This window comes from Mesoplodon bidens (genome assembly GCF_964165515.1).
Source record: "Mesoplodon bidens genome assembly, chromosome: 2".
Taxonomy (NCBI): Eukaryota; Metazoa; Chordata; class Mammalia; order Artiodactyla; family Ziphiidae; genus Mesoplodon; species Mesoplodon bidens.
The window spans coordinates 106,945,591-106,951,590 of NC_138177.1; the positions used below are offsets into that span (position 1 = coordinate 106,945,591).

A 6,000-nucleotide genomic window follows, 5' to 3' on the forward strand; every position below is an offset into this window, starting at 1 on the left:
GCAGCTCTATAGCAAAAAAACAACCCAATCAAAAAATGGGCAGAAGACCTAAATAGACATGTCACCAAAGAAGACATATAGATGGCCAAGAGGCACATGAAAAGATGCTCAACATCACTAATTACTAGAGAAATGCAAATCAAAACTACAATGAGGTATCACCTCACACTGGTCAGAATGGCCATCATCAAAAAATCTACAAGCAATAAATGCTGGAGAGGGTGCGGAGAAAAGAGAACCCTCTTGCACTGTTGGTGGGAATGTAAACTGATACGGCCACTGTGGAAAACAGTATGGAGGTTCCTTAAAAAACTAAAAATAGAACTACCATATGACCCAGCAATCCCACTACTGGACATATACCCTGAGAAAACCATAATTCAAAAAGGCACATGCACCCCAATGTTCATTGCAGCTCTATTTACAATAGCCAGGACATGGAAGCAACCTAAGTGTCCATCGATAGATGAATGGATAAAGAAGATATGGTACATATATATATAATGGACTATTACTCAGCCATAAAAAGAAATGAAATTGGGTCATTTGAAGAGATGTAGGTGGACCTAGTCTGTCATACAGAGTGAAGTCAGAAAGAGAAAAACAAATACCGTATGCTAACACATATATATGGAATCTAAGGGGAAAAAAAGTCATGAAGAACCTAGGGGCAAGACGGGAATAAAGACACAGACCTACTAGAGAATGGACTTGAGGATATGGGGAGGGGGAAGGGTAAGCTGGGACAAAGTGAGAGAGTGGCATGGACATATATACACTACCAAACGTAAAATAGCTAGCTAGTGGGAAGCAGCCGCATAGCACAAGGAGATCAGCTCAGTGCTTTGTGACCACCTAGAGAGGGGTGGGATAGGGAGGGAGACGCAAGAGGGAAGAGATATGGGAACATATGTATAACTGATTCAGTTTGTTATAAAGCAGAAACACACCACTGTAAAGCAATTATACTCCAAGAAAGATGTTTTTTAAAAAAAAATCTGTCTTGTCATACTATAGCCACCCACTCTCACAGCTGCCTCTAAAAAGAGAGGTAATTCCTTAACTGTCATCTGTATGTGGCTGTAGCTCTCTTCTTTTCACCAAAATCTAGTTCCTTATCTTATATCTTCTAGAAATGCCTCACAGCACCCTGGTTGTTTCCAGTGTGGTTATGGATTTATCTTCATTATTGTAATCTTTTATCATTGTGTAACTTCAGTAATTTTAATAGAACTTTAGAAGACAGTAACTTAAATCCAGTATGCATTTTGATCTGGAACTCTACCCAAATTCATACTTCATATTCATCTAATAACGAAGCTACTTGTAGTTCCCTTCCATACTCCCAGTCACCAGGGAGACCATCTCCCATCTCCAATAACACCACCTCACCTCTATCCCAATATACTAACTTAAAAAAAAAAATTTTAAACGAAAACAGATGAACAAAAACTAGGAAAATCAAGAGAGAAGAGAAAAGTGGGAAGAGACTAGTATGACTGTTTCCAAGGAGCCCTCAAATGGTGGCAGCGCAGACTGAATTCACCACGGCCAAAAATCTGCCCCCAGCCTTGCAGGCTCCCTGATTTTGTTTGCATGGCAAGTAGAGAGCCAGCTATCAGGGTAGGAACTATAACTATCAAATAAAGTGAAATTATTAATTTATAACATGAACTGTAAGTGCCCCATGGACTGAAACACTTCTGCCAGCATGACTACTCCATTTTCTGTCCATCAGCATAACGACAATGGATGGCAAACTGTAATAAAAAGTTTGCTTGTCATTAATGCCCCTGAATTGTACACTCAAAAATGGTAAAGTGGTAAATTTTATGGTATGTATATTTTACATATATATAGAAAAAAGTCTGTATTCAAAACAAGGACAATTTGGTAGGTGAAGCAAATGTTAAAGAATTTAAGTCTAATAACAAGATAACTTGATACTATCTATCTCTATAATAAAAACAATCTTGTCAATAAAAATAGAATTCTCAAATATGTTTTAACATGTAATACTACCAATACTGCCTTTGTAGTTCTTTTATCTATATGTATGTCTGTGACTTTTGGGATACAAATTTCTGTAGATATTTTGTTATTTTTACCTCAATCTCATTCTTAGAAAGGATTATATTATATAATTATATATTATACTATAAACTATGATATAAATGAGTATATTTTATAATAGTATGATATTATAAAATACAAATATAATATCTAGATGTTATAATATAGTCAGGTTATAGTCATATCTTGGCAACTCTAAGAACCACTCCTGTCTCCTGAAGTAGGATCATAAATTAAAATGTTTATGGGAACAGGCAGTTAATATAAATATGTTAAGACTGATATATAAGGCTGGAGAAGCAGACAAGGAACAAAACAAAACACGGATGCCACACTAAAAGGATTTGGATATTATACTAACTGGTAATGAAAGCCAATGAAGGATTTCAAGTAGGGGAATGAAACAAGAGCAAGCTTGTTATATGGGAGAACTACTATTCCTTTGACTTTACAAAATGCTTGTAAGAATTAAATAATCTAATAAGAGGGAAAAGAACAAAAACAAGGCCCTTTTCTGACTCCTCAGAAGTCTATAACAGGTCATTCCAATGCTTTTGTAAAATATAATGGAGTCTCTCCCAAACTTGTATCAGCTTATTAAAGGACAAAAGCTCCTGCTTTGATATGAGAGTTGAAGGCACTTAAATTTGTTTGAAGGCACTATAAATATTCTCAAATGCAATCACTGACCACTACCATCAGAATCACCTGGGATACCTGTTAAAAACATACCATCACCAAAGAATATGATCTAGTACATCTGGGGCACAGATGGCCCCAAACTCTTTTACAAAAATCTAAGAACTACTATCCTTCTTTCCTCAGAAAAGCCTTTTCTAATATTTATGATACCCATAAATGTTAGAAAGGCTGAAGAGTCTGCTAAAGAAAGCTGACAGGTATAGGTTTCAGAAAATGCAAAGGTCTGGAGATAGGCAAGAGTTTCATTAAAAACTAAAAAAGCCATTGTAGCTAGTGGGAAAAATGACATGATATTAAGTCAGAAAGCTAAACCAGGCCTGAATGCCATGATAAGGAGTTTGGACTGACTGTACGGGTACCAAAAAAAAAAAACCCCCAGGAGACTAACATTATCTGAATTAACATTTTTAAAAGACTATAGTTCTGTGTGGAAAACTGAATCCTAGCAGGGTAAGAGTGGAAGCAAGATTCGTTAATAAGCTATTTCAATAGTTCAGAAAAGAGATGATGGTGACTTGAACTGGGGTTGGGAGCAGCAGAGGTATTAGAATGGGCAGATAAATTTTGGAAGTAGAAAACATAGACTTTCTTATAGATTGGAAGTAGACAGTGATAAAGAGAGAATACTGTAGGATAGTCCCTAGGCTTCTGGCTTAAACAACTGTGTGTGCTGAATATAAATTTCTTTGGTAATTAGAACTACATGTTTTAGCCTTTTCATAAAGAAAACAAATAATACTTGGGTAAGAGAAGTTGAAAGGGTACTATAGATATTACATAAATCCTTATCACAAAAGTATTGAAAATATAAACACTAAGGATCACAAAAATTAGTCTGCCGGCAAACTAAACTGCCCATCTACAAATTATCTGATAAGATATATAAAATTTAAATCTCTGAATAAAGTACAATAACAAAATACTTTATTAATACCCTGCAAATAAGTTAATCTGAATAAAGGTTTTTACATTTCTGACAAAAATTAATACTTATTCTTTATCTCTCATTCTAAAACATTTACTTAGAAGTTGTTACACAGATTCTTGTTATACAGAATTCCAAAAGTTTCACATATCAGTCAAATTACTTGGGACACTTTTTTTTTTTTAAAGCACTCTACTAGTTCCAAAATAACCCAATACAGTCATCCCTCAGTACCTGCAGGGGACTGGTTCTATGACCCACACAGATACCAAAATCCGTGATGCTCAAGTCCGTTATATAAAATGGACATAGTATTTGCATATAACCTATGCACATCCTTCCCTACACTTTAAATCATCTCTAGATTACTTATAATGCCTAATTACAATGTGAGTGCTATATAAAATATAAATGCTATGTAAATTGTTGCCAGTGCTTGGCAAATTCAAGTTTTGCTTTTAGGAAGTTTCTGAAATTTTTTTTTCCCGAATATTTTCGATCTGCAGTTGGTTGAATCTGGGGATGTGGAACCTGGGGATACAGAGGGCCGCCTGCAATTCTAATCTCAAAGGGATCTATTCTCCTTTTACCTTAGCCCTTCCCCCAAATTTTAAAATAAAAGAGAAATAGGAAGGTCCATCAAGTCCTATTAGCTTTAAAATCTGAAATCCTGAGCACAAAGGCTCTCTGCAGCCTATTTAAGTAAATACAGACTCCTAGATAGGATCCAAATTTCTCCTGTTTTCAACTAAACTTCTCTTACTTGGCTCCAAATCCCTACAAGCGGATATAAATGTCTATTGGATTTTCCCATCTTAAAGATAAGCAAATCTAGCCCACAACAATAAACCCAAATTGACCTCAAAAATCTATTTTTAAAAGCTTTGTTGTATGCAAAAAGAGAAATTATCTGTGAAATTCTACAAATGCCCACATTCATCCCCTTAATGCCTTAAAATTACTTGATATACCCATATGTTCATCCATTCAATGCCTCAAAATTTTGAGAAGATAATTTCACTGGAAGAGTCCCCCTCTCAAAAAGAGACCAGAGTAAAGATTCAAATAAGAGCACTACTTTTTTTAGTGACACAGATGGTCACTTGAAAATAGATAATCTATCAATCTCATTTTCTTTTAAATATGAAGCATATAAGCTATAAAAAGGAGAGAGAGATTCAAGAGAGAAATAATTCTTTTTAAAAAAGTGATAGTTTGCTTCTTGGTTCTTCAGCCAAAACAGGCATGACAAACGAACTAATATAACTATGAAAAATTATTCGTATTCAAATGTATTTCCAAGATTTCAAGATCTGACACAGGCACAGAGTAAAGGGATGAATTAAAACAAATATAAAAAGGTCAGTTACAGACTGACTTCTATTTGAAACATGTTTTAAAATATTTTAATCATACTTAAAAAAAAGTGAAGTACATTTTTTTAATTCAAGTCTTCCAATTATCTTAAAACACTTATAAGCTGAACTCATACATTAAGGCAAATCCTGATTTTATATACTCATTTAATGATGAATTCTGTTTCATTTTAAATTGCTAATCCAGGGAGAGAGTTCTTGTATAAAACATTTTATTGCTACAAAGGGAAACATGGTCACAAAAAGGTTTTAAGCGTATCTTAACGCAAATTACTATATTCAATGTCCAATGCAGTAAAAAAATACACAGAGCACAAAATACTTGCCCAATTCATCTCTTCTAGGGTAAGTATTCAAAACATTAATGCACACTTGAATATATACTCCCAAGAGCAGCATTTAAGTTCAAATGATTAGAATAGATACACTAACAATACACATCTGTTATCCTCAACACCAATAAAGTAATAAAAATTAAGCTTAAAAATTATACAAACAATTTATTGAATCTAAGTTAGGTAGCTATAAAAACTAAACTAAAATAGTCTTACCTTCATTTTATTAAACAAATGTCAAACATTTAGAAATTATATAAAACAAATTGTAATCTGTGGAATGCATGCAACATGGGTGTTAACTCTCATTTTAAACTACTGATATTCTTACCCTTTTCCACATTGGGACAGAAATTTAAAGCTTCTTTTAAAACTGACTAATACCTTATATTTAATTTTCTTCTGGTTGGTCAACGGGGAAGCTGACAGGCTCTTCCTTTGCTTCTTCTTCCTCTACTTCCCCTACTCCCTCTCCTTCTCCCTCTCCTTCCTCCACTGCCCCTACTTCCCCCTCTCCCTCTATGTCCCCTCCTTCCTCTGTGTCCCCCACTCCTTCTACTCCTCCACCTTCTCCCACTTCCTCTACTTC

The 6,000-nt window shown here is 34.7% G+C and overlaps 1 protein-coding gene across 1 annotated transcript in view; it reads right to left on the minus strand.

Moving 5' to 3' along the window:
• LOC308630301 (DBIRD complex subunit ZNF326-like) overlaps positions 1–6,000 on the minus strand; it is a gene marked incomplete at its 3' end in the record, with an annotated part of 56,813 nt that overhangs the window by 24,733 nt on the left and 26,080 nt on the right.